Here is a 19,481-nt window from a genome sequence, read left to right as displayed (position 1 = left end):
AGCAGCAATGAGGGGCACAGCTCCATGCTGCCACAGGGCAGGCAACGGGTACCTCGCCACAGTAGCACAGAGCTCCCAGCAGCAGCATCAAGGTTCCCCACCCTGCCCTGCCCTGCCACTCTGGGTCTCACCCACTGGGCCCTGGAGGCCCCAGGTGTAGGACAGCAGGGTGGGGATCCCAAGCCCAAAGTAGGCAGCCCACATCTGCCTCCCCATCCCCTCCCTGAGCTCCACTCTGGCTGTGCTGCCCATGAGGGAGGGGGAGCCAGGCTCCACGCTCCATTCCACCCCAGCATCTACCACCTCCTATGGACAGCAGCCAGAGCTCAGGCGCTGCTGTGAGGGGGCTGTGGACCCAGATCCTGGCCTCATACCCTGGAAGCTGGGGTCCCGTTCCGGCAGGACTGGGATGTCAGGGGGCTGTGACTGTGGAGTGAGGGGCACAAGCAGGGCCAGAGGGCTGTGGGTGGGGAGTGAGGGGCAATGGTATGGGCAAGGCTCAGCACTAGAAAAGAGCAGGGAGGGACAGCCAGGACTAGATCCACATCCTAGTGAGCAAAGGGGCCAGAGGGAGCTCTGATTTTCCATGTTAAAACCCCCAAATTTTAGGTATTTAGAATTTATTTTATTATACTGATTGAGGTATTGGTAGGCTTTCAAATTGCTTTAAAATTGTAAATTTATCAATAAAACATTGTTTTCAACTAATACCTATATATAGTGGTGCTTCATTTTAAAAATCACAGAAAAATGCAGATTTGGGGGGTTGGGGGGGCGGGGTTAATAAGAGAACTTGTGATTTTTACAGAGAAAACCAGGATCCCTGGTGATGATTAGGAACAGTCGGCATGGATTCACCATGGGCAAATCATGTCTAACCAACTTGATTGCCTTCTATGATGAGGTGACTGGCTCTGTGGATGCAGGGAGACCAGTGGATGTGGTATACCTAGGTTTTAGCAAGGCTTTTGATACAGTCTCCCACAACATTTGCACAGACAAGCTAAGGAAGTGTGGGTTGGATGAATGGACTGTAAGTGGACAGAAGAGGGTAGTACTCAATGGGTCCATGTCTAGTTGGCAGGTGGTATTAAGTGGAATGCCCCAAGGGTCAGTCCTGCAGCCAGTTCTGTTCAATATCTTGATCAACAACCTGGAAGATGCGATGGAGTGCACCCTCAACAAGTTTGCAGATGACACCGGGGTGGGGGGGGCGAGTAATAAATACACTGGAAGGTAGGGCTAGAATTCAGAGTGACCTATACACATTGGAAGATTAGGCCAAAAGAAATCTCATGAGGTTCAAAAAGGGCAAATGCAAAGTCCTGCACTTACGATGGAACAATCCAATGCACCAGTACAGGCTGGGGGCTGACTTGCTGGACAGCAACTCTACAGAAGAGGACCTGGGGGTTACAGTAGACAATAAGCTGAATAAGACAATGATATGCCCTTGCTGTCAAGAAGGCTAATGGCATACTGGGCTGCATTGGTAGGACTGTTGTCAGCAGGTCAAGCAAAGTGATTATTCCTCCGTTGAACACTGGTTAGGCCATACGTGGAACATTGTGTTCAGTTTTGGGTACCCCACTACAACAAGGATGTGGACAAATTGGAGAGAGTCCAGTGTAGGGCAGTGAAAATGATGAGGCAGCTGGGGGACATGACTTCTGAGGAGAGACTGGGGGAACTGGGCTTATTCAGTCCAGAGAAGTGAAGACTAAAAGGGGATTTAATAGCAGCCTTCAACTACATGAAGGTGAATTTGAAAGAGGATGGAGCCAAACTGTTCTCAGTGGTGGCAGATGACAGAACAAGGAGCAATGGTCTCAAATTGCAGCAAGGGAAGTTTAGGTTACATATTAGGAAGAATTGTACTTGGGGTACAGTTTATATCAGGTTCATACCTCCAGCTTCTTTTAACCTGTTTTCCAATGCATAAGATGTTCAATGCACCTGAAGCCAAAGCACTGGAAAATTCTTTATAGATTTTCTTCAAACACAATCTTTTGAAATATTTAAAAGTGGCATAAAAACACTGCTTTTTAATGAAATGTTATTATTATAGATAATTGCTTTAACTTACTGTTTACCAACAAGAGTATTTTTTTAACGTATGCATAAAAGTACCAACAACAGCTGTTCTTTCAATGAAAGGGGTTTTCCAGAATTCCAAAACCATTTGAGAAGCCCATTAATTTAGTAAGCTAAAAACAATCTTTTCACAATAGAATCATTAATTGACTCTCACGGTATTTTAAAAAAAAAGTCCTTGTTCTCAAGTTGCTTGTCATATCCGTGTCTGCCATTTTTCTCAAATGCTCTTCTTGAATTTAACAGTACAAAGACTGGTACTGCATTCAAGTCATAAACAAACAGGAAGATACTACACTTGACAAGTAACAGCTGACTGGAATGACACGTGACTTCTTACAGAACAGGAGACATAACAGGAAATTAGGGTTGGAAGGGACCTCAAGAAGTCATCTGGTCCAACCCCTGCTCAAAGCAGGACCACCCCCAACTACTGACAATCATTCCAGCCAGGGCTTTGTTGAGCCAGGCCTTAAAAAGCTCAAAAGATGGAGATTCAACCACCTCCCTAGGTAACCTGTTCCAGTGCTTTACCACCTTCCTAGTGAGAAAGTTTTTCCTAATATCCAACCTAAGCCTTGCTGCAATTTGAGACCGTTGCTCCTTGTTCTGTCATCTGTCACTACCAAGAACTGTTTAGCTCCATCCTCTCTGGAACCCCCCTTCAGGTAGTTAAAGGCTGTTATCAAGTCCCCTCTCAGTTTTCCCTTCTGCAGACTAAATAAACCCAGTCCTTTCAGCCTCTCCTCTGAAGTCAGGAGCACCAGCCTCCTCACCATTTTCACTGTCCCCTGCTGGACTCTCCAACTTGTCCACATCCTTTCTATAGTGGGGGACACAAAACTGGACACAGTACTCCAGATGTAGTCTCCCCAGTGCAGAATAGAGCAGAACAATTATTTTCCTTGATCTGCTGGCAATACTCCTACTAATGCATCCCAGTATGCTGTTGGCAACAAAGGCACCCTGCTTACTCATATCCATCTTACTGTCCACTGGAGCCTCCCAGTCCTTTTCTGCAGAGCTGCTGCTTAGCCAATCAGTCCCCAGGTACTGTGGTTATGAAAATTAGTCCTAGAATACAGACATCCTCACATTTATGTATTCTTTCAAGATTTCTAAATTTGAATCATTCCTGATTGAGCTCTCCTCTGGAACTATTAAGAGCCAGTATACTGCGTGGAGGATCTGGGTGGTCAAGTTAACAGTCCATTACTTCCATTCTCTGATAATACTGACTTCCTATTTCACTAATGGTACAATGCCAACTGGCAACAGGGATCCATAAATACCAACAGAGAACAAATCACATGTGCTGTAGATCACCTTGCCCAGAATTAGTTGAACACAGTTTCCATGTATGAACATCTGGATGCCAAACAGTCTCAGTCTCAACAGGATGCTACCTCTGCAGTTCACTTTCCCTACTTAGCTCCAGGACTAACTTTTTTTAGGCAATTATCTTTTCCTGCTAATGAGTATAGCTGAGCAAGCATTGATTCTGGTAGTATGTGACAACACTTGTAACTGCACCTATTGCTAAAAAACCCCATCCATCACTGGATAGTGGTCATACAATAGAAAATGCTAAAAGTTAGCTGACTTGTATGCTGGCTCAGCATTGTGTGAGATAAGAGATCACAGTGGACAATGTTCTGTTTTATGGTAGAGTTAAAGTGTTAGATGTGTGCCCACTCCAGTTTAATATTACATTTGCACAGTCCCTGTTTCACTTAACTTTAAATAGTATAAAAAATAATCAGCATTCTTTCGTGGCAGCTTTTCCACACTTCAATGCAAGTTTGCATGCTGCTGTTAACCATACTCTCAACTAAAAAAACCCCCAAAAAACAGTCAATATAATATTAGTAAGAGAGCACTTAAGAAAGTAGCAACAGAAAGTGTCAGTTGTCCCAGCACCGCAACAATGAAGAAAAGACCATGCTTATTTCAAGGAAGACAGAGTGGGGTTTGAAAAGGAAAACAACAGAGAAATACTTAATACTTTGATCTTAGGAGAAGCTGGCGGCAACACTTCTTAAGGCTGCCAAACACTTCCTGTGTAAGACCATATTCTTGACTATAAAACTTAGTCTAATGTATATCATTTGGGCTGAAATTTTCCAAGCCATTCCTCAGCTTCAGGATGAACTGTCCTGAAAAAGTTCTAGCAGTTTCCATGAATAAACTAGAGCAAAGGTTCAAGTTCATCTGGCCCTGTGAGCTGGATGAGGGACGCAGGGCTGATCTGAGACTGGGCTCACAGACTGGACCTGCACATAGAGCTGGTCTGCCAAGGGCACCTCACATAGTGCAGGGTGTTTATAAAATCCTTGTGCAACTTTACACTTTACGAATTTTGGATGTACACATGATAGAAGCAAACTGTAAACAGTGAACGAAAGCATAATTCATTAACTTCTAACACAATGCAATTCAAATTTCTAGACTTCAACATAACTGCCATCATTCATGATATAACATTCAGTCTGATTTTCCAACTCATAGCAAACATTTTCCAGTTGCTGCTGAGTGATTTCATAAATTGCATTTGTGATCCTTACCCTATGCATAGCTTATACTATGCTAAAAAACATAATGAATTATGCTTTCAATTGCCATTTACAGTTTGCTTCTATCATGTGTATATGCAAAGTTATTAAGTTTAGAGTTGCACAAGGACTTTATAAACACCCTGTACATGCCCTGGAACAGTTCCGCACACTGTAAGCAGCACATGCTGGCTCCAGTCCAGGGCTCACACACAAAGCCAGCATGATGCACGTGCTGTATGAGGTGCCTGGATTGGCCCCATATGCTGGGTCAAATTCAGACCAGTCCTGTAGCCAGTGCTCAGGGCCAGTCCAGCATGGTGCTGCATGTAGCTGGTACCCTGTGCAGCACACGCAGCACCAGATCTAATACTGTATGCTGCACGTAGTGCATGCTAGACCCACAGACCAAATCATACAACTCCACAGGCCAGACCCAGCCTACAGGCTGCATATTTGGCATTCCTCAATTAGAGAAGGGCATATAAAATAACACAAACACATCAAATAAAAGTTTCTGGAGACCTTCTCAATAGAGTCCCACTAAAGCTACACATTCCCCAAGAGTTCTGTCCACAGTGAGCAAGTTAAAAAAAAAAAAGGGGGGATTATGACATGGAGGGAAAGTGAAGGGGAGAGGAGACTAGGCATCTGTGGGAAGATGGACATTTATACAGGATAAGAAACCAGAGAAGACTAACGAGAATATGGGGACTGGAGAAGGGTGAAGGCTGGGTGGATTGGGGATAAGAAAGTAGACTGAGAGATCAAAAGAGATGGTACAAGAAATATACTTAGGAAGAATCTGTATCCACTGGATACACTCCCTTCCAGAAACTGGAAAGAACCACAGGATTCCTAAGTCTCACTATTTCTCTGCCATCAGTAGATATCCAAAGAACCACAGACTTTAAAAAACATCACATAGAAGATAAGTATGAATCTTTCTTCATAGAGCTATTCCCCTCTCACTAAACAGCTCTTAATTCCTGGATTCATCTATTGTTTTAACCTCAGGATCAAATTAATTCACTTGGAACATTTGTTCTTAATCCTTCTACTTTGAATAAAATTTTCCATCTGATCTGGATCAAAGAATACAGGATTTGCCATTATAAATTATAAGATAGCTCTTCAAACAAGAGCTTTCGTTCTTTCAGTCTCAAAGCATAACTCAGAAACCATTTTTTGACTACTCATAAGAATCCAAGCAGTATTGGGCAGGAAGACCCTCAACATTTTCTAAATGTCAGGCTACATGAAGTATGTAATCTTGTTCACTTAAACACACAAAATTAACCAACTGAATCTATGCAACAGAAGGAATATCCGTATTCAATACCAACACAAATGCTGTATCATTCTCTGACAAAAATGAATTTACCTTGAGCAACAAAAGGCATATTGCCAGTCAAAATAACATTATTGCTCCTAGGAGAAAATTATTTTCCCCTGAAGGACAAAAAAAAAAAGTTCTCTCTGACACATGTTTTTAACCTGGCTAAAACTGTTTTGTGATGAATAGAGCCAGATGAAAAATGTTTTAAAAAAAACCCCTAAAACTTAAGATTTAGGCCTCTCTGGCTGCATGCCTTTTCTCCCCCAAGCCAAGCTCTCCCCAGGCCTGATTCCTAAAGGCATTCTTCTTCGTGTTCTTAAGTGTGCCCTAAAGACTTCTTCCACAATGTCCATAAGAGAACCAAAATGAACAAATAACCAAAAATCAGTCTCTCAATCTGTCTCTACACTTTCTAGCACATTTCATCTTCAGTGGTTCTATGAACACTGTAAACTTTGTGAAGAAAGAATTATCTTCTTTTTCTAGCTTGTACAACACTGAACATTTTGCTGTCATTAATAACATTCTCTCTCTGAACTGAGATTTCTTAAGATTAATATTATCTATTCAAATAAATTATTAATCTTAAAGAAATCAGGACCTTCCATTTCTTTGTTTTCAACCTGGCAGAGCGTACTTTACATTTCAACCTGAAAGTCTATAAAGTATAGTCTAAATAGAATATTTTGCTCTACAGAAACAAATTGCAGCAAAACACAGGTATACAAGGAGCCTGTGATTCAGGGTTGTCAGAAGAGCCAGTATCAGGAACGGGTCAATCAAGGCCTGCTGGCAAAGCAGAAAGAAACAGGTTCAGAGGTCTGCTCTGCACTATGGTCCAAACTAGCTACCAAAGAATGAAGGACTTGCATGGACTATTGATTGAATAAGCTGGCTTAAGCCATAAGATCCCAAGACAGCATGATTTTTAGGCCTATTTTCACATGTGTAATATTTCAGAAAAGCCTTAGTGGAGCTGCTTGGGTCACTAAATTATTTAAAAACCATTTGTTCTATATAAAAGGACAGTCAGCAGCCTGCCCAAACACTTCCAAAATGTAACAATAAAGCAAAAAAATGTATACAGAAAATAAGGCTGCAAAAAAATACATAAAAATCCCTTCCTCTCTTTGATGAGTGAGCTAAAATTCCCCACTATTACTAAATCTAAGGAAAGATCAAGCATTATAACTAACAAATGCAAGAAAATAACAAACAGAGAAAGTAAAACTATAGGAAAAATAGAACTGTTCACTCACATCAGTATCAGAATGGCGGCTAGGAGGGTGGCAGCAGTTCTTAATCACAGAGAATGCTAAAACTTACTCACATCAGGTCAAAGTGCAGCCTTTTCAGCAGATCATCATCTGGTACTAACTGTTATTACTCCAGTGAAATTGGGAAAACCTGTGTTATACCCTGCTATACACATTTAGCTAGCTGTATTTGTCCAGACAACTTCCCTGGTCTCAGGCTAAACAGAACTCATTTACTGTCCTTCACCAGCAACACTCCTAAGGGCATTTCTACATTTTCTATTGATAGATCTTTAAAATGGATATTGTTTTTCCTCTCTCAAATTGCCTTTTATAGTCTCATTACCTATATGTGTGTGTGCACACTAAAGCAAAAGCAGCAGTGAAGGGCCTGGGGAACTTAAGTACCTAAGGTGAAACACCTGGACGGGGACCCGATTTCCAGAAACTTTTGAACACCTGCCCTTTTTTTTTTTTTTTTTTAAACATGCGCGCACACACCATAAATCCAAGCTCATTTCAAGGTTGAACACTCAAAATCACTCGTCAGTCTAGCAAATGTTGGCCTACACTCTTATTCAAATGGCTTGCAACTCCCCCTCCCCCCCATTCTTGTAAAGCTAAAACAAAAGACTGGATTACATTATCCTAAAATAATCATAAATGCAAGACTTGAGAAGATTTACTTAGTCAAGTAATTAATGTTTGGAAAGTTACACATCAGACTTAAAACTTCATTCTCCCCATTTGAGGGGAAACATAACTGACTTCCATTTTAATGTAACATTTTGAGATTGTTCTTTTTGTATAGAAACAAATACCTGAAATTGCCAAAGTGCAAACAAGACTTCATGCTGAGGCAGTGCAGTACTTTCTATTATTTTTCTATGCCACAAGACTACAGCCCCTTGGTATATTTCTACATACAATATATTTAAGCAAGATTTTTCTCCCCAGCAGCTGCTACCCCATAGATGGCATTGCCATCTTGCTCCTTCATCCACCCATGACTGGAGAGGAAAAGTAACAAAACCAAGTTTTCAAACTTCAAAGTAAGTAAATAAATAGTTTCTTCACTGAAGCAGAATAAAACCCCCCAAAAACCCCCCTATGCATATAGCAATTTATAAAATTCTAAAAATACCGTAAGTTCTGTTTTAAGAGCATAGCTACAGGGCTGAAAAAAGGCTGCCCAATTATTGAGGCTGCACCAATCCAACTTAATGTAAGCAATGTTAATTGAGTACAGGGTGCTGTTGCATTAGCAAGCCTAAAACTAATTAATCCCCCTCGTTTTCAAAGCTTCTAGAAGCAGTTCTCTGACAGCTGCTTCCTCTTCACTGTTTCTCTGATAATTGAAGTACAATTAGTTATAGAGTAAAAGTCACAGTTAATATGCAGGTAGCAGGAGTACAAGTTACAAAGTAGACAGTGGGAGCTGAAAGATGCTATGCTCTTGTCTTAAGCAAGTTATGCACTTGACTGATATACAGGTAACTGATGATTGCTTACATTGTAAGCAACAGATGAACTGGGAGTGACACTGTGTTATGCATTTTAGCTAATTATGCACTTCAGTAGATGTACAAATGGAGTTCACTACAGCAAGAAAGGCCTTGTAAAGCATTCCTCAGTTGCTTCCTTTAATACCAAGTCACTGAAAGAATCAATAAAGACATGTAACCTATGTGCATCCACTTTACAAACTGAGTCATGTGAGCCTTTAATGAGATTAAATGTTAGGTTATTCTCTCCAACACACACTTGCAATCTTGCCTTACCCGTTTTGCTACTTTACTGCTCTGCTTTTAAGTCTTCCAAATCCTGTGGAGCCAGTCCTAGCACTTTAAAAATTGCAATGAATCTGCAACCTTTTGCTGGCCATTACTTAAGTGTTTATACCAATACAAATAGACTAATCTGTAAGATGGTGCCTAACTAGCCTAACAAAACTGCACTCAGGCTAAAGTCATGGCTATGTTAGTCGGAAGTCAATCAGAGTGGGCTAAATATGCACCTTATAGACTAACTAAATAAGATAAATAGAGAGGGTACACAAGCTTTTGTGAACCCAAGTTCATTTCATCAGATGATGTGAAAGGATATGCAGAAAGCAGAGTATAAGGAGAGATGCTCATATTCTGCTTTCTACATGTCCTTTCAAAGCACCTGATGAAATTAACTTGGGTTCGTGAAAGTTTGTACTCACTATATATAATATTATTTAGTTAATATATAAGCTGCACCTTCTGATTTGCCATCTAAACCACATTGCAAACAACATTCAAAGACATTTGTTCAAATTTTACAAGGCTCCAACACACTAGAGGTATAAAACTTGAACTTTATGGACAGGATGCTTTTGCTTTTCATTCAATACAATATCAAGCAAGAGCAACAAGTGTTCCTGAAGAACAGAAAGCAAGAGAGAAGCATGCGAATGACTTCAAAGCAACAGCCTTTAATCTTTACAGGATAATGCCAAAGCAAAATTGAAGCTAACCCTTCTCATTCTACCTTCAACATTTATTAATTCAGCTCATGGCCAAAGCAAAGAGAACTATATTCTGGGTAAGAAAGAATGTAGTTCTAACACATAATAGCAGAACCTCCTCTGTTCTAGCACAATGGCAGGCTTATTTACATTCCTACAACAAACAGCACATTACAGCTCTTATATACCATGCAGAATATTCCAAAAATGATCTTTGTAGAGCTACAAACCTCAGTATGTTTAAAAAAAAAAATTATGTCTTCTCTTAAACAACCAAAATCCCTTCTCCAGCCCATACTCTCTCTTTTGCAAAGAACTCAAAATGAAAATCTTTAAATGCCATGTTACTTTCTGTTACACCAACCTAGCCTATCTTTTAGATCATATGTAAAGCCTTCTGTTGAGAAGTGTGCGTCTACCAGGCAGATGCATGAGATTTTTAAATGCAAAGTCTGCCATAAAAATGAAATTCAATACGTAAGTGATCCACTTGAAATTAATCTTCTGCAGCGAAGCATGGGTTCAGCTAGAAAGGAATCAAACGTTGATCATCCCAGGCTTCTTAAAACATAAGTAAGCATATAAGGACTAACCACAGGACACAGCTTTGATAAGAAACGATTCTTAAGAAGTGCAAAACCTAGAAGCCATAGGTCCCCTGCTAGGAACACATTCCAGATGTGAGGATATTTACCTCCTTGAAAGTCACAGAGCCAGTGCCTTGCCTTTTTCCCTCTTCCCAGTCTTCCAACAGCCAACAGTCCTCTTAAGCCCTGGAAGAGTGAAATATGAGGCTAAAAACAGACGACTGTTTATCCCAAAACTGGATGGAGCACTCCAGGTGTGCCTCAGCCATGCCAAAGAGAGGAAGTGATTCTTCCCTTCTATCTAGCACTGGTGAGGCTCCATCTGGAGTCCCGTGTCCAATCCCCCCAAAGATATGGACAAAGTGGAGGACAACAAAAATGGTGAGAGGGCTGGGGCATGATTTCTGAGAGGCTGAGGCAACTGGAGAAAAGAAAGGGCGGGGGATTTAACAGCAGCTTTCAACCACAGAAGGGTGGTTATAAAGAGGCAGATGACAGGACACATCCCAATGGTCTCAAGCTGCAGCAAGGAAAGTTTAGGTTGGGTATTAGGGCAAACCCGCTCATGAGGAGGGTAGTAAAGACAGGCTACCCAGGGAAGTGGGGAATCTCCACCCTTGAAGCCCCCACTACCCAGAGCCCTGGCTGGGATGATCTAGCTGGAGCTGGGCCTGCTCTGCGCAGGGCGCACTCATGGCCTCCTGAGGTCCCTTCCCACCTTCGCTTTCTACCACCCTGATCTCCGGGCGCATCGCCCGGGGCTTTGACTCCCACCAAACCCGGCGGGGAAGGCAACTGGCTCCGTCTCATTATCCCGGGGCACAAACACGAGCGGCTCCCCCGCAGCGGGCGGCCCCGAGCAGGGACGAGTCCTCGCCCGCTCCCGAGTGAACGCGGGGCCTCGGGCCCACGCGGCTGCCCCGCGTGAACCGCCCGCGCTCCCGGAGCAAGGGGGCGGCGGAATAAAACGGCTCTGCTTTCGGCCGGGATTTCCCGAGGCTCGCGGGCCCGCCAGCGCCAGCCGCGGAGCAGAGGACGAGCCCCGCACGCGGTCTGGGCCGCAGCGCAGCGCAGCAGCACGCACCTTCGCGCGGGTCCGGGACGCGGGGCGGGGGCGGGGCCGGGACGCGGGGCGGCCCAGCTCGGGACGCGACCCCGGAAGGCCGAGGCAGTAGCGAGCTGCGCTTGCGTCTGCTCGGCTCTCCCAGCCCGGTCTCGGCTTCCTCCCTCCGGCCTGGAGATCCTAAAGATCTTGGATGAAATTTCCCCGGGTGCAACGAAGCCCCTGAAAGCCGGGGGAATCGCCCCTCCCCGGCGCGGGGAGCTTGGCCCCTGCCGCGAGCCCCAGGCCTGCCGGGCCGAGCGCCAAGGGACCTCCCAGCGGGGCCGGCGGGACGCAGCTGCACCGCTTCTCGAGCCCCGGCCCTTCGTCTGCATGAAAACGTCCAGAACTGATCGGTGGCCCTGGCCCTGCCGGCCTGCTTCCGCCCCTTGCTGTCTTCCTTGCCGCGGGGGCCCTCAGGCTTGAGGCTGATCGCTCCCCTGGGCCACGTAAGGGGTTGTAGATGAGTCCCCCGATGGCTAAGAAGGCCGCCTAGAGCCGCCGACACCATACGTGGTGGTTAAAGGGAGGATGAGGTCACAGATTTTTGGTCTCGTTTCTTTTCCTTCCACTTTTCTGCCTGCAGGGCAAGATGGCTTTCCTTAACGTAAGATAGCTGTACCTTCTCCCACAAGGTGTCTCCATGTACCCATGTCCTAGGTTAGTTTTTCCCAATTTGTGATGTTAGTGCCACATCTTAATGTTTGTCCTAAGGGCGTTTTTGAAGCATTTCCTCTAGCCTATGCATGTCCTTTGTCCTTGGCTGAGTTGGGAGTATAGCAGTTGTTGTGGTAAACATGCATCAGGCATGCACGCGCAATGCCCTGCCCACCACTGCTGATGCTGAATAGTCAATGCTTCCATGCCAGTGGTGTTAGCATCGGTAAGGACGCTGGCATTTGTGTGATAATCCTCCCACTTGATGCCAAGGATCTTTTGGAGGTAGTGCTGGTGAAGGCATTTCAGGCTCTTCAGGTGGTCCCTGTAGATCACCCAAGCCTCACAGCCATAGAGAAGAGTTGGGATTATCACAGCCTTATATAAAAGGAGCTTTGTTTGAGGTCTGATGTTGTGATCACTGAACACACAGTGATACAGTCTTCCAAAGGCAGAGATGGCATATCGGATCCTATGCTGGATCTCCTCGCCGATGTTGGCCTTTCAGAGATGGCTGCTGAGGTATGCAAAGTGTTCAACGTTCTCCAGCTCCTGTCCATCTATGATGATCTTTATTAGGGAAGTTAAGTGTCTTGGAGCAAGCTGTTGAAACACCTTTGTTTTCCAGATGTTAAGGGTCAGTCCCAACCACTGCTATACTTGAGAGAAGCAGTTAAGGGCCGTTTGTAGGTCCTGAGTATGTGCAACAGCACAATCATCATACTGAAGTTCAACAATTGAAGCTGATGTGACTTGGGTTTTGGCATAGAGGCAGGAAAGACTGAAATGGTTCCCATCCATCCTGTACTCAGCACTGATGCCATGTGACAGAGGATCATGGATGATCTATAAGAAAGATGGAAGGCAGAATTGGTGCAGCCCTGCTCGACACAAGTTCGAATGGCAAAGGGCTCCATAGCAGAGCCACTGTATAGGATGGAAGCAGTCATCTGGTCATGCAAGAATCTTAGGATGGTGATAAATTTCCCTGGGCAGCCAAGCTTCAATAAGATCCTCCATAGAACCTCACAGTTAGCAGAGTCAAAGGCTTTGGTCAAACTAGTAAAAGCCATATACAGTTCCTGGTGGTGTTCTCAGTGTTTTTCCTGGATCTGTCAGGAAAAATGTGGATCTGCCACAAAACATTATGTCATTTGTGCCTCTCAATAGTCTGAAGCCACACTGAGACTCAGGATAGATTTCCTCAGCAAGAGGTCATTTCAGCAGAATTTCCCATGATGTGCAACGCTGGGCAATTTTTGTAGGCTTCAATGTGGTTAGTGCTTAGCTTTCACACACTGGACCACAGTTGGACTAATGTTCTTAAAGTTGTGATTATACATCAGTCTCTTCAGGATTCATATAATTAAACTATCACTGAGATCAAGAACTTCAAAAGATTCAAAAAGGGTTTGGACATTTGTATGGATGTCAAAAATAAGAGTGGATATATACATATGTTATGACAGCTGAGAGAGAGAGTATGTGTGTTATGCACATGCAGAGTAAAAGGGAGATTCTTAATTAACTGAACTTTTAAGATTTTATTTCCCTCTTTCAGCCTTTGCAGTTTCAATGTTCCCAAGAAGTCCTGGCATTCAGCTGCTTCTTAAAGAACAAATGCCAGTGTTTGACTTCTGTATGCCTAGGGCCCTGTGCTAACTTAACTTCATGCAAACCAGCAAGGAACACACATCCTTACTGTGTATAGCAAGGCAGGGGAAAACAACAAAAATAACAATTATATGTTAGCTTCTACCCTTCCACACACTATTTCTAGCCCCTCTGCTGCTATCAGAGGGGAATTTGTTTTCAACTATCCAGAGGGGATGTTGCTAGGGAGTAGGATTTATGGAATTGACCACTCAATAAGAGATGTTTGCCTGAGAGTCATTTTAAGAGAAGCCTGTTCTCCACTACAAACTTTTCCAATAGACCTTGCCTTTTGCACCACATATCTGTTGCAAGCCACCAAAACCCAGCCTTTCTGCTGCCTAAAAAAAACAACCTTCCTCTGCCACACAAGCTGACATGCAGCTCCAGCAAAATGCTGGTATAGATATTCTCCAGCAATACAATGGTGGTAACTGTAAGCATTGGGCTACTATCCCACGGGAGCTGTGTCTTTGACAACCTCTCAAAATGAAGAGGCATAGCATGTATGACATCAAACTAGCGTACACACATTCCAGAGACATAGCAACGTGACCTAACAAAAGCAATAAATATGGCTTGATAGCATGATTCCATAGTACATTACTGCAGCTCAGAGCATCAGTAACTTCCCCATTACTTTCCAAAAATACAGAAAGGATCTGAGCACACAAAGGAAGAGGTGTGTCACTGGCTTTATACAGACTGGGTATGGGACCTCATGTATAATCTGAATCTCCCCAGTGAATTTCTATAGATCTCCAGTCTTCTAGCCTGAAACTCCAGGCTACTAGAAAATCTGATTCCCATTCCCAAATAGCTGCCAGTTCGGCCACCAGCGTTCCCTATAAGCTGTGTGGTGTGCGTGGCTGCCAGGAGCACCTGCCACACAGCTTAGAGGAAGCACTGCCAGCCACGCACCCAATGGAGGTTCATCCACCTTATGTTCTCAACCTATATCAAGACCTAAGTTTACTATAATCTCTGAATTTAAACTAAAGAATATTAAAGTAGTCAATGTTTCTGTCAAAGTTTTTAAAAATGCCAAACCACTGAACTGGGAGAAGTCATTGACTAAGCACCCAAAGCTGGAGTTTATTAAAGGAAACCAGATGAAAACCAGTTTTTCAAGGCTGCGGCCTCTTCTGCAAAAGTGCAGAGAAGTTTTCTTCATTTCAGTTTATTCAGTTTAGTTTATTTCAATGAACTAGTTAATTCAAGTTAGAAATCTGACTGAAGTTGAAAAAGTACAAAAGATTGGTTTTCCTCTTCTAATTTGTGTAGAGGGAGCCCCTCATTGTGAGAGATTAAGATCTACTAGTTATAAAATCTTAACATTGTGATACAGTAAATTCCATTTGCTAAGAGATAATTCTATTTTTGTTTAAAAAACACTTAATTTTAAAGACAAAACCATGTTTTGATAAACATTCTACTTAAGTATCTAGCACACTTAACATTGTTTTTATCTAACAATTAAATAGCCTTAAAATGGTGTTTTGTCTGCATTTTAATTGAATGATAAGCTATAAACCAAAACCACAAATCATAACTTAAAATTAATATTCTAAATAAATGTTATGTATCATTCTCTAGAATAATAAAATGCAAAAATTAGTACTCTATATACATTTATTTTAAAATATTTAATTGTTTAAATATGTATATGGTGCTTTTTTCTGATTAACAAAAATAAGCACCAAGTTTAGTGTAAAAGATATATTTAGCTGCAAATCAAAAAGTATGAATAGCTACCAACCAGTGAGAAACAACCTTTCTTTAGGAAAATAAATAAAGCACAAATGCAAAACAAGATTAAAAGTAATTATTTAAATCAAGGGTTATTGCTTGATTATTTAAATTACAATTAACCTATGGTTTAAATCTCTCCCATTTAAATCAGTTCACTCAAAGATCAGAGGCTCCACAGAAGGCAGATGAGGATCTGGTAGAAATATGAGCTCCTGCATGACAAGTGGTGAACCCTAATAGAAGAGAAGATGGTTCAGAAAGACCTGAGAGAGCTGTGAACCAGGGAGTGAGGAACTAGATGAAAGGAAAGCAGTCTTTTATTCAACTTTTTACTATGGTCAAAGGGTAAACAATCTGACAAGTTGGTAGAGACTGGATCACAGAAGCAATTGTGTCACAGTTGGCTTTTTGTTTGTTTGCTTTTTTTAAATCAACACCAAGCTACTGTCATTGTGTCATTAGTACTGGCTGTGACTTCCCCTACCCCCCTTGCCCCAGTCCACCCTGAAGAAAGTCTGGTCCTAGTTCTTCTTAATCTTGCCAGACTTCAGTCCACTGTGAGAGGATAACCAGGAAGTAGAACTTTTCCCTACGGTAAGCTCAGTTTCCCACCATTAGGGAAGCCTTAAATTGCTGTTGAGGTACAGCTGTTGCCTAGCAGAAATTATTGCTCTGTATGCTTGTTACATACACTTTATTTTTAAAAATAAGAAACTTCCTCTGTACTCAGCAAAGTAACAGAAGATCCATGAGAAGAAAATAGCAGAACGCCCACAGAAAAAAATGTAAAGGATTAAAGTCACCCCCTATAGTGAACTTAGGTTCTGTTTATTTTAAACAAACAATTATGATTGGGATTATGTTCCTGCATGCTTTTCACAGACACTCCTGTCATTCAGTTTTAGAACTGAACTGTCAGAACTAGGGAGGCGGTGACAATTAATGCAACTTGACCTTCAGTCATGAGACATGGCAGGGTTCAGTACTAATTCAATCACACCATAGTTCTCAAGCCAGTCCCTGCTTTCACATTAATTCAAAATTCCATGAGCTTTCCATAAACAGATTTTATTTCAAAAGAGTCAGTCAAAGCTGCTTAAGCCTGATATTCTGCACCTAATACAGATCCACATGGTAAGAAAATGGTAAATTACAGAGCATCTCTCAATAGTCCATATAGGTTTCCACTAAAAATGAAGTACTACAGCATCGCAAGCAATTTCCTTTTGCTTCCAGTGGATAAGGAGACACAACCCCAAGAAATCTCCCTCAAAGTATAATGGGAAACCTTAGGTATGTACATCCTTGTTCTTTCTCTCCACTCCTCCCACAATCTTGCTGCATGCATCATAAATAGCAAAGAAGAGACGGACGGACCTCCTGTTGTCTGTACATGTTCCATTCTAGAAAGCTGGGTCAATGTCTGTGCACATCTGGCAGGAAGAGTGGCCTGCAGAAGCCGAGACACTTTCTATAATATACAATATGAATCACTACTTTTCGGTGTAGCAATCGCTTGACAAGACTTCTTCCTGGTGTGTAACATTGACATCCACCCACCCTGCTGCATACATACTGGGTGCATCTACATGAGACATTTACTGTAGAGTAGACTAATTAGCTCCACAGTAAATTCTCAGCATCTACACATGTGGCCCTATTAGAGCATAGGAAACTAACTAACTCCACTGCAGGTTAGTGTTTGTAAACACAGGAACTATCCTATGGTGGCATTATTTAGTGCACAGCAACAAGTGCATGGATGCTGATGGGGAAGGTTAGGGCATGAGGGTTCTTCAGTATAGGGACACCCTCCCAGCTAGCCCCATACTAGGGCACCCTGATGCTCCAGCCAGCCCCTCTACAGTATGTTGAGCTGGGTAAGAGCAGCCCCGGGCTGGCAGGCTGACCCCCCAGGCCCCTGCCAGCCGGGGTTGCTCTGGCCCGGCTCAAGGTGCTGTAGCCCAGGTGCACGTGTAAATACAGTGCCTGGGAGCAATAAATTCCAGCATAAAATGTACCAGAGGTTACTGCATTGCATTAATTTATTAATTTCATGTGTAGATGCGCCTATTGTCTCTGTAAAGTAGAAGTGCCGAGGGGGGGGGGATGTTGCTGGTATTTGAAGGGAACAAAAGACCGTTTTTCTCCCACCATTTCTTTCTTCCCATTCACCTCAAATTCCTTTTTTGTGGTCATCTGTGCCCCAATCCAAAAAATTAAGCTCAAGCATAACAAGTACACAGCTGTGTGGTTGTATGCTACCCCAGACTTTCTTCCATATGCTTTTAACATGTCACTTATCCACCCCCATATCTATGAGGTGCCCTTTCACATGCACATATTTTCTCCTTTCCTGCATAGAAAAGGAGGTATTTCAGGTATGAAGTGCTAAGTTGCACTTTTCTTCCATCGCTTTAGATTCAGCGAAGAATTCTCTGGTGGCCTGGATTCATGCTGAAGGATAGGGTGACAACTGGGTGAGTTGGGCAGGAAACTGGGGTATGCTATCATTCCAGCTCTGCAGATTATTGGCCAAATAATTAATAATCTGAGCCTGTGCAATTTTTTCTGGCAAGGAAACCTCACCTGAAATTCTGTTCCACTGGAGTGGTTAGAATAGGATTTCCATCCCCTCTTGCATCTTTCACCCATGAAATTTAACCCAGGACTTTTCACCCTCAGCTCTGATGATCAATAAGAAGTGGATGTCTCTGCTTAAGCACATGGAGCTCCTTGTCATTATTGCATGGGCTGACCCTGGGTTCAGCTCATAGGTAGAACAGGAGAACCTGCCAGATTGGTATAAAGAATGGTAAACACAAAATTAAAGTAGCACTTCTTGTGGCAGACAAGAATTAGACAAAGAAAATGCTATAGTAACAGATTCTAAAGTTTGAATCCATGGTTTACCATTCATTATTTTCAATCAGTTGCCTGTTGTAATGCATGGGTGAACCTTAAAATGTAACAGAAGGCAATTTAACAAATTGCATTAAAATGGACAACCAAGCTGTAAAGCATGATTAACTTCAAGTTTTGGATCCACAGTACTGTTTAATGAGAGCAGAAAAGTTACTTTTGGTAACAAGTTTTAATTAAGTCCGTTTGGTGAAGTACCAAATGCCCAGTATAACTGACTATAGGTTTAAGAAAATGAGCTATTTGCTCATTTCTCCCTAAACATCTCTGATATAGCATGAATAATACTGCTCTTTTGAAGAATTGCTAGTTAGAACAAAACATCTTCTAAATGCTAAAATAAACTTTCCACTCCATACATCCTGGGGCTTTAAGTAAAACACATTTTTAAAAATAAATTCTGTTTAAATAGAACTCCTTATTCATTTCAATGGACAGTTTTGCAAAAAAAAAAAAAGAACAATGCCCCCCCCCCCCCCCGCAAAAAAAAACCCCAAACAAACCAACGTATTATTGGCAAGGTATAGCCAATATCATGAAACAAATGCCCATCTATAAACAAGGGCCTCATTACAGGTTACATGGAGGTGCTCAAATGTTGATCAGTGTTAGCGCTAGGTAGAATTTGGAGTGGTCACATGTTCAGGCCAGTGGATGGGAGGCCTGGAAGATTGAAAAGTAAGAATCCCAGAGCAGGTTAACCCTTCCCTGCCAGCTCCCCCAGAATAGACAGCGAGAACAGCCACAAGCAAGCACAGGGAGGGGTAGGAGGGGCAGTGAGCAGAGATCTGGGGTCCTGGGGACAGCAGGGGTGGAATAGGCCTGTTCTGGGCCAGCAGGGAAGGTGTGGGGGAGGCATCTTTACACCAACATGCAGTCTACAGTAACACAAGCTGGATACCACTGATCAGAAATAAACCTAGGTTGGAGCGGCATAACTTTAAGCTTCCTCAAGAGCGTTTAAAACTAGGTTCAGCTGTTAAAGCGAGAACAGTCCAGGGGTTAAGACAGGGACGGACAAAGTCTGGCCTGCGGGCTGGATCTGGTCAGCAGCTGGACCCCATTTTTCATCC

The 19,481-nt window shown here is 42.8% G+C and overlaps 1 protein-coding gene across 4 annotated transcripts in view; it reads right to left on the bottom strand.

The window, feature by feature from the left end:
- Positions 1–11,946, bottom strand: part of CPQ (carboxypeptidase Q) — a 309,733-nt gene extending 297,787 nt beyond the window's left edge. Inside the window, exons 1-2 of one of the 4 annotated variants that reach the window (XM_090040396.1) lie at positions 11,407–11,946; positions 10,430–10,508 (exon numbers count right to left, since the gene is read on the bottom strand). The gene's annotated coding sequence lies outside the window, so the exon portion shown is untranslated. The other 3 variants (XM_090040394.1, XM_090040397.1, XM_090040395.1) reach the window with 3 other exon arrangements.
- Positions 11,947–19,481: the final 7,535 nt, after the last annotated feature.

This window comes from Crocodylus siamensis, chromosome 3, assembly GCF_052110815.1.
Source record: "Crocodylus siamensis isolate JL-2025a chromosome 3, ASM5211081v1, whole genome shotgun sequence".
NCBI lineage: Eukaryota > Metazoa > Chordata > Crocodylia > Crocodylidae > Crocodylus > Crocodylus siamensis.
Note: the sequence above shows the minus strand (reverse complement) of the source record. Positions and strands in the feature narration are given on the sequence as shown.